The sequence below is a fragment of the Zootoca vivipara genome, chromosome 17 (assembly GCF_963506605.1).
Source record: "Zootoca vivipara chromosome 17, rZooViv1.1, whole genome shotgun sequence".
NCBI lineage: Eukaryota > Metazoa > Chordata > Lepidosauria > Squamata > Lacertidae > Zootoca > Zootoca vivipara.
In genome coordinates, this window is record NC_083292.1 from 22,794,158 (window position 1) to 22,804,471 (window position 10,314).

The window sequence follows — 10,314 nt, forward strand, 5'->3', positions numbered from 1 at the left end:
CCTCTGGAGGGCACCGGAAGAATACCAAGTGTTGAGTCGTGGGAAAGACGGATGAAGACACAGCTCTTAAAACAACCAGCTCTTTATTTCAGCTCTGAGTCCTGGACTGCACAATAGCGTAGCTGGCTGGCTTATATAATACTCAGTAACTTGCAACAGTAACAAACATCCCCTAGATACCCAATACGTGAACAGCAGTCTCAATCCTTCATTTGCATGTTGTGGACCTGAGTGAGAACTGCAGCCACGGTGGCCAGAATGAGTACTGCAGTCAAACTTAATACATAATACATAACACCAAGGATTTGGTGCTGTTTGAATCACATGCTCTGAATGTTCCAGCAAAGGCTTCCAGGAAGACTCTAATGCACATTCGGTCTGCTGAGCAACTTTCCCCTCTCTCTGGCCATCAACCCATCAACCAACAGTGCTGCTATTTGAACAGAGGCCAGGTTTGTCTGTGGCAAGAGCAAGGGACTGCAGCATCGATGCAGTCCTTGCATGACAGTTAAGGAAGAAGGGGAGAAAGGGAGAGCAAAGGTTGCATAATGGAAGCATTCCTGATTCGATGGGATGCAGCTACAGGATAGGGTCACACATTCTTAACTTTGCCAGCATGAAATAAAGCAAAATAAAATAATAGTTGCTCTGCCATGTGGTTCCCCAATGTAAACAAGAACCCTGGAAGCTGCCGTGTATTGAGTCAGGCCATTGGTCTACCTTGCTTAGCATTGCCTACAGTGGTGCAGGGTCAGTGGATTAGCGGGACTAGGCTAAATGTTCCCCTGGGTATATGGAGAATGACCTGCCCTCTCGACTGCATAAATAGACACACACACCCTCCTTGATTTCAGAATGCTGCAAAGCACAGGCTGCTAAAGAGATTTCTCCAAAGGGGAGATGGAGAACAGCTTTCCGGGACTGTCCAGTTAAAGATCAGCCCTAAATTGAAAGTTGAAAGTCTGGGGCAAAGCCAAATATCTCTCTCTTTCTCACTGCTACGCTAAATCACTCCCTCTAATAGCAAACACAAGTGATGAGTGCCAACAGAACTCGAGCCAACAAGGGGGCTGCTTATGAGGACGGACGTGACTGGTGTCTTCACAGAACGCTTGCCCAGAGCAGTCCAAGGAAGGTTGAGGATGCTTGGCAGCCACAGAATGGTGACCTGTTGGAAAAGAAAAATCGAAAACAAGGGGGAAGGTAGTGGAATGCCCTGCTCATGGCTAACTCTGTGCCCACTGTGAATAAAATATTGAGGGTGGGGGCAGGATAAGCCCTGTCCACAAGATGCGGCAAATGCACACCATTTGAATGGCAATGCCCATCAACTTTGGGTGGGGTGGTCCCCTCAAATATTTTATTGGGGAGTTGGCTCCTATGGGTGCCACATAGCCAGTCCAGTGTGCTGTGATCTGGCCAGCTGGTGCAGTCTCAGTGAAAGATGCCATCCTATTACTAGAGATGAAGCAAGATTCTCAGTCCAGTCATTTTTTGGTACGTCCTTCTCTTCAGGCAGAAAAATGTTGCAGGCGAGGCCTGTGGATGGCTATCTGTCTGGGATTATTGTAAGGAAGCAATCATTTAGCATGGCATCTTCACTGTACTTTTTAAAAAATCAAGCAAGCTTACCTAGACATAGAGAAGTGACATGTGTTTTATCTCTTTTAAGTTGCTGTTGATGTTCATCAACCTTTGAGTATTTTTTAAAACGCATTTTTAAAAAACTGTTTCCAATCAATAATTTTAATGCGTTTGTGTTTGCACACACATATATATATGCAAACAGTTTAGAGGTTTGCCTATAATCAAGCAGTATATAAATTTTGTTAGTAAGATAAATAAATTCTGTTAAGCAGGAGGTTGAACTAGATAGACGGCCTCCCAGGTCCCTTACAACCCTAGGGAACTCTAACCAAATGGGACCAGTTCCACAACACTTTTCATTCTTTCCAAAACTAATGCACACCCACAGTTGGACACAGTAACACGTCTGAATACCAGTTGCCGAAAACCACAGGAAGAGAGAGTGCTGCTGAGCTCAGGTCCAAGTTACGAGCGTCCTACAGACACCCCACGATGGGGTGAGCTTCCATTGCTTGGTCCCAGCTCCTGCCAACCTAGCAGTTCAAAAGCACATCAAAGTGCAAGTAGATAAATAGGTACCGCTACAGCGGGAAGGTAAACGGCGTTTCCGTGTGCTGCTCTGGTTTGCCAGAAGCGGCTTTGTCATGCTGGCCACATGACCTGGAAGCTATACGCTGGCTGGCTCCCTTGGCCAATAATGTGAGATGAGCGCGCAACCCCAGAGTCGGTCACGACTGGACCTAATGGTCAGGGGTCCCTTTACCTTTACAGACATCTAAATTGGCCACTGTGAGAACAGGATGTTGGGCTAGATGGGGCATTGGCCTGATCCAGCAGGTTCTTATGCTCTTACTCAGAGCTGTTTGGAGGAAAGAACAGAAACGAGGAATAAACTAATATGAAATTTGGGAAGAGCAGATAGGAGACGGATCAAATGGCTTCAGGAGCCAGACCGGGAGCGCAGACAAGAGGCTGCCCTCGCTAACCTAATCAATGGCGCAATGATGCATGGCATAAAACCGGGGGCTCAGAGGGCTGTAAGATCCAATGACTGGCATACTTTGCGGTCTGTTACAATGTTTTCCTATAGTTCTGCATGCATATCATCACTCACACCCGGCCTTAAACACAGCATCTTCTAAAGGCTGCTTTGCTCACGTGGCACCATCCTCTTGACTAGCAAGGAGAAATTAATTATGCTGTCAAAACACGGAAATCTGCCTACTAAGGCACTCTTGCCTATATCTGGTTCCAAACACCATCAGAACAAGACAGGTTTCCTGGAAGATACAAGGCAGCGTGTCTGAGGAATCTGCCTTCCACGTCAGTTTGTCGTGGGGTGTTTTGACAGGGGAGCAGTGTGAAATTACGCTTGCCTGCCTGTCAGGGCAGGCAAGGAGCTGTCAGTTTCTGCATCATCTGCAGGGTGCAGGCACCCTCCCTTCCACTGGATTCCTTATCTTATTGCTCCACACACTTGTGGCATGCTGACTTCCACATGCTGCTGGGCAGAGCATCCCCCTTTGTTGCCAAGCACGAGGGCAAAATTCTGCACGTATGAGGAGAGGGAACCCCCCCCCCCTGCAACAATTCCACTGGCGCCAAACCACAGTCCTGCCAGTCTATTTGTAGCAGAAACAGACAAAGAAAACAGCAAGTACTTATTCTCCCTGCTTCAAAGTTTGGGGTCACACTTGGACCTGGGAGACTGGAGTTCAATTCCCTAGGGCTATGAAATCCACTGGGTTACCTTGGGCCAGACCACAGTCTCTCAACCTAGCCTACTTCAGAGGGTTTTTGTGAGGATGAAATGGGAAGGGGGGGGGGGGAGAACACCAATGTATGCTGTGATGGATCCCCCACCTCACTGCTTTAACCTCAGAGGCTCTCCCTGTGCTTCTCCACAAACAGGAGGAAAAAAACCCTCCAGAGTCCAAATTGGACTTGTCTCCAGAGTACCTCAGGCTCTGCATTCGAAACCTATTGCCACCAGTGGGGTCTCCCTCCCTGGGATCCCTACTGCTACAGTGTGCCTCTCCCTTAGGCAACTATGTGGCTCCTTCGGCTTCGCTAACCAGCCCTTTGTATGACAGGAGAAACAGCAAACAGTTTCCTCTTCCCCAGGAAAGCTTTTGTTCTCCCCTCTTTGTCACACCTCTGAAGGTACTGAGACACTGCCGAGTCAGTGAACGTTTAAGCACATTTAACTTTATTATTTAACTTATAAACATGAGTTTCTTTGGTTCTTAAAAGCACATATCTTCCTTTTATTCAACACAGACTTGTTACTACAGCTCTTGCATCCCTCTCTGACACTCTACTCTCCACAACTCCCAACTGTCAACTCCCAACCACCTCCCTGACCAAACCGCTCCTCCCTCCTTTTAAACTGGGAACAGTCCCGCCCCCATCAGAATGTTATGTCAGTCAGGCTGGAGGTGGATTAACTCTTTTCCAGCCAGGTAGGAATAAATATTTCAAAACTGTGTCAATCCGTTACATATGCTACCTCAAGCTCCTTGGAGGAAAGGTGGGATATCTTCCTACAGACATAAAAATGTAAGGCTGTTGTCATGCTGCAGTTTGCTTGGCTGCCAGAAGGTGGCCACATCAAGTGCAGCATGGTAACAGGTCAGACAAGTGAGCAAGCAGCACATGGGCCAGGCAGCAGGGTTTGGGGTGACCTGTGAGGGGATAGGCGAGGCGCTGGGTGAGGTGTAAAGAGTTTAGTCAAAGGGAGGGGAGGCTGGCCATGTGTGGGAGAAGGGAGGTTGGTAAAGTGCTTGGTCGGAATTCTTTGGGGGAAGCCATGCTTGTTTAAATTGAAATGATATTGCTGTAAATTTACAGTGCAGATGTGGTGTGTATGTGAGAGAGAGGGGGGAGGGAGAAATCCAGCATCTATATAGCTCACCCTGGTTTTCAGGGGCCGAGCAGACTGAGACCATACCAGCCAGCAACTTTTTGAAAATGACTGCATTTGAAAACAGAGAGGTAAAAAAAAAAAAAAAAAAAAAGCCACCATTTCGTACACTTTGAAAAGGGTTGGTCAAAGCACAGCGGCCTGAACCCTTAACGTCCTTGCAAGCCCCTACAATTTGCCTGACCCAAGTTGGGCTTAATTTTTTTTTTAAAAAAAATTCATCTTTATTGATTTTACACATAAGAAAAACATACAAAAATACAAAAAGAAAAAAAGAAAAAACACAAAAAGAAAATAGAACAAAACAAAAACACAGCAAAAAAGAAAAATTATCTTGTATCATCATCATATCATTTGGACTCCCCCGGTTCTCCCCCATTGGTTCCCCATTTCCAATTCCTTATAGAACAGTTTTCACATAATACCAATTGTTTTCCAATTGATTAAAATTTCCTCTCTAATTGTCTATTTTCAATTTTATCTCTTGACTCAATTTTTTATATACATACATTCTAATTAATTAATTCCCCAACTCAAGTTTTTACCAGAAATGAAATTCAATTTTCATACTTCATTCTTCCCTCCTTCCCCTGGACCCAGGTTACCCAGAAAACCCAGTAAATTCCATATTTCATACCAGTGTCAGACTTTTCCAATCAATCCAGCCTTAAATCACATGATTAAACTTTTTAACCCACCCCCACCCTTACCCCAAGTTGGGCTTTAAATAAAGTTGTTGTTGTTTTAAAGCAGCCTCGTAATTGTCAGTCTGCAGCACTCTTGCCACCCAAGCATATTGCACTCTAATCCAGACACTAACAATCAGGCAAAGCCATTATTTTTATGAGCAAATGTGGTCAGACACCGGGTGATGTATCATCCCTGGTTAACCGCAGTTCCTATGGACCGTTTCTGCTTATGTACATTCTGATGTTTCGCAGGCGAGACAAGAAAACCAGGTCTACACCTGCCCAGGTGTGTGATTTGAGGTTTTTTTTGTCCCCAACAACCCTCGGGGAGTGGCCTGGATTGTTGTGTCAAAATTTCAGGATGATCGGTCAAGCGGTTACGGAGAAGATTGCGGCCGACAATTTCAAGATTTTTACATTTTTATATATATAGATGTAAAATCTATATATATGCAAAATGAACCATGGAAAGAGAAGAAGGGAAGTCATTGATATTTTAAGGTTGTTTAAATGAATACTCTAAATTGTAAAACAGAAAATTTAATTTGAGAGAGAGAAATTAATTTGAGAGAGAGGAATGTAGGAAGTTTTAATACAGAAGATCAAGAGTCAATATTTAAAGCAGTAGTTACTTTTATTGGGATCTCTTCCCCAACCATATAGTCTAGGAACCAAAAAGGTTTACCACCACAACTCCCTCAACCCCTCCAGAAAAGAAGAAAAAGCCAACACCCACCCTGAAGCATTTCATGAAAAATAAGTTTTGGAAAATCCACAGCAGTCAAAGTAACATATTGCCAGTTTATCACAGAGTGTTCCCATCATTCACAAGTTGGATGCAAAAAAGTCCACAGCCTCAATCCAGTGAAACTCCATGCAAAGAGCTTATGCACCTGTCAGTCCGAAGAGAAGCAACACATCCTGCCACTCTAGGATGAATGACCGTTTTCACCAGCTGACCTTAACCATTAAGTTACGCAAGGTTCTCTGCTCAGATTCAATCATGCTAAGGAAGGAATGGCATTCAACAAAAACCACCCTAGCCAATACCCAGTGGAGATGCCCCCCCAGATGCTTCTGGACTTCCATCTGCACCAGCCAACATGGCCAACAGTCAGGAATGATTGGAAACAACCATCGACTTCTGGTTCTCCATCCAGACATTTGGGAAAGGGTCTCCAAATTTGCCATGGAGCTCTCCTACTTTCCAGAGAATTCTGGGTTATGTTCTCAGTCATACACTTGTGGCCACCCAAGAGTGGCGGCCATCTTTGTTTGCCTATGTACTTGCTCTGATAATGCAAGGTGGTGCAGGTCAGGTGTGTGTTGGTGAGAGTCTTCTCTCTCTCTCAGTTGTCCATTGCTTCAGCCACTTTCCTTTGAGCCCGAGTCTCTTCTGGTACTGGAGACTTTGGGGTTGGGGGATGTAGGAAGAATTTGGGCTACAGTGTGCATGTGCTTTGGACTGAATGAAAAACGGAAACTATGTTCAGTCAGAAGCAGTATATGTCTCTGGTAATCAGTTGCTGGGGATCACACAGGAGTGTGCTGGTGCTCTTGGAACCTGCCTGAGGGCTTCCCCATGGCATCTGATTGACCACTGTGAGAACAGGATGCTAGATGAGAAGTCCACATGGGTGGACTTCAACTCCCACCACCTGTGACCATTAGGCTAAGGTGGTTGTGGGTGATGGGAGCTGTGGTTCACCTACATCTAGGGACCCAAGATAATAGACCTAGAGGAGCCCTTGGCCTGATCGAGCAAGGCTAGTCTTACATCTTCATGCTTGATCTGACCCAGCAGGAAATACCCTCAAGTCCTTAAAATCCTCGGCATCAAACTTGATGGGATATGCTTCTGAGCAGAGAAACTTAGGCCACACAATCACTTAACTGCCTTACTTTCAAGTCTCATAATTATTCCTAGGTTTGGAAGGTACGTGTCCCAGTTGTAGGAGATGTATCTGTTTGGCCACAGCTCTCACACAAATTTGGGGCGTGACTTGCTCTTGCTCTCAGTCTCAGGACCTGCTTTCAATACCAGGCCTCAGGCCCAGAGTAGGAAACTGTTAATAAAGAAGGAAGCCCCCTCGGGGAATGTGTAAAGTGCATTTCATTTTTCCGCTGGGTGAACCACAGGCAGTTCCAAACCAGCAGGGACAATGGAAAGGCTTAGACTTAGGGGTTATGGGGAAGGCTTTTCAGCCTGGGGACCATAAGCTATGCTAGTGGGTGGGGAAAAGTCACAACAGATGCGTCTTTTTCCTCTGTAGCACAGGCCACGATCCACCTACAAAAAAGCCACAAATCTCCACTCCCTGCCCCTCCCCCATCTCTCCACTGAGACAAACAAGAGGCATTACCACAGTTCAATAACATATTCCAGCCAAGCAGAAGCACTCAAGGAATTCAGCCTGGGTAGCTCAATTGGTTAGAGCATGGTGCTGCTAATGCCAAGGTTGCAGGTTTGATCCCCAGATGGGACAGCTGCATATTCCTGCATTGCAGGGGGTTGGACTAAATGAGCCCCAGGGTTCCTTACAGGTCTACAATTCTATGAAGTCATGGAACAGGATATGTGGCCGGGGGGTGGGTGGGGGTGGCAGGCTTGAAGCCAAGAACCTCTTTTAAAAATAACCTATTGTTCATAAATTAAAACAAAACTACTGTATGGAGAGCCAGCAGTACAGCAGTCACTTTGAACACACACAATTCACTATGTTGCAGTTCCACAGAATGATGAATCACAGCAGCAAAGGGACTTTCATTTGTGTACCTATCACAGGCCCAGAATCCACCCCGTTTAAAAATATAGAAATGCCCAAGCAAAGACACTCTTTTATATTAACCCCCCTCTGTAGTCCTGCCATCGACTACCGGTACTAGTAGAATAAAGTAGAACTATGGACTAACAGTCTAGAAGACAAGATAGATATAAACACAGTTGTTGTTGTTATTATAACCTGAAGAAGTGAACATTTTGTTTCAGAGATGCTATCAAGAGCAAAGGGGAGGGGGGAGATAAGAAGACCCCCCAACCCCTCCATGTTTGAAACTCTCCTCTAAAAATCTCTTTTTTGTGTGAGCAAAACTGCATATTGTAGATTAGCTGTACAAAGTCTATTCTTTTTAAATATCATTATACTGTTTCGAGTTCTTTATATATATATATATATATATGTATATATATATGTATATAGCACCTTCCATATAAAGGACAAGTTCTAAGTGGTTTACAAACAAACCAAAATCTGAGAGCACCTTGGGAGGGAGGAAGTACCACAGGCCAATATCTAACTACTAAGAACACAGAAAAGGGAACTAAAAGCTTTTGGATCAAGGTCATCATATGTCTAGCGTTGACGCAGGACCCAAGACTCAGTGGCAGGAATCCTGCCACGCTTTTAAAAGCAGCAGTCCTTCAGCCAAGCATGCATTGGGGGACCTGCTTCGTCATTTATAATTTTTTTTAAAACCATATTCAGTGTATGGTGGTAGTGCTTGCTGCTGCAGCCCACCTTGGTACAGGGTCCTGGCCCGCCAGCTTTAAAGACGAATGCTTTAAAAAGGAGCCAGCTGCAGGTGGAGGAGGTTGAGGCAGACACATTGTTCCCTAGTTGGCAGAGGATGAAGAGCAGCAGCAGCAGCAGCAGCAGCAGCAGCAGCTTTCCCCAAAAGAGAGAAGGAAATTCAGTGTATAGCTAAAGTTCTTACCCCTGAAATGATGAATCTGGATTCCTGTCGTACTGAGAACTGAGGGTGTGGGGAGCCTCCGCCCCCCACAGATGCTGCTGAATTAGAACTCCCTTTGCCCCTGTATATATATATAAAAGCCTGAAGCATTTATGTTAGGGATGATAGGGGTAGAAATCCCATCTCATTTTTTTTTAAAGAAGTTGTTTATGTAGGTACAAGCAGCAGCTAGGATTCTACATGCGCAGGAAATGGAAGGGAAAAGAAGTTCCAACCAAAGAAGAATGGGTAACTTAAGATAATGGATTGTGTATATGTAAATGGGATATAAGAATTGTGTGATACAATAAGTAGAACATATACAGATTACAGAGAGAATAATTGAAAGTCAGTTAAAAGAAGACATAAATGAATGATTTTTATTCTTCTTAATTTGTTTCCTTACTTTTCTTGGGTTTTTTTTGTTTTGTTTTTTGTGATTGCATGTTTGGTTCCATGAAAAGATCTTCAGAATGTGCTGGGGTTTTTTTTTTGTCTGTAATAGTGTATATGTATGTTGAGTGCTTATGTTTTTAAAGAGATAAATTATATATATATATATATATATATATATATATATATATATATATATATATGATAATGGATTGTGCATGACTGGCAAAATTAACAGCAAAATCAAGATAATCTAATGATGAGTGTTTTATGGAAGAATGGATGCCCTTTTCAGACCATTTAAATAAATATTATAGCGTGATGAACTCGTGAGCAGGATTTGAGCTACGAGTGGCAGAAGTAATTAGATTATAACATTGTGGTTATGATTTGATGGAAGATAGGGTGCAGCAGAAAACAGGGTGGAAAACAGGATGGGAAGTCGATACAAATGAGAGAAAAGATGAAATTCTGTTTTGATTATCTATGTTGAAACTTAGTGAAACTCGCTTCATCCCCAGTAAACCCAGAAGGCTTGGGATGATGGGAATTGTAGTTCTGCAACACCTGGAAGGCCAGAGGTGCCCCACACCTGCTATGCAGGGTTTTGTCTCTCCAGTTCTGATTCCATTTACTGCAAATGCTTTCAAGGTTTCTTTTTTGTGTGTGGCTCTTTTGGACTAGCCCTCTAAGCTGCTTCAAGCTGTCCCCAGCAGATAACGTTAAACAAGGGGTGAGAAACCTGTGGACCGCCATATGTTGTTGGATTCCAGCTCCCATCAGCCCCAACCAGCATGGGGATGATGGGAAATGTAGTCCAAGAACAGAGGTCCACAGATCCCCCATCCCTGAGAGAATTTCACAAGGATATACGCTGGTTAAAATATTACTAGAAATACCGCATGCACTACACAAAGAGTTCTCCTGAAAGGAATGATTTCTCTGCTACTAACATTCAAAACGACATATTGTTTCACCCCTCGCAACGTG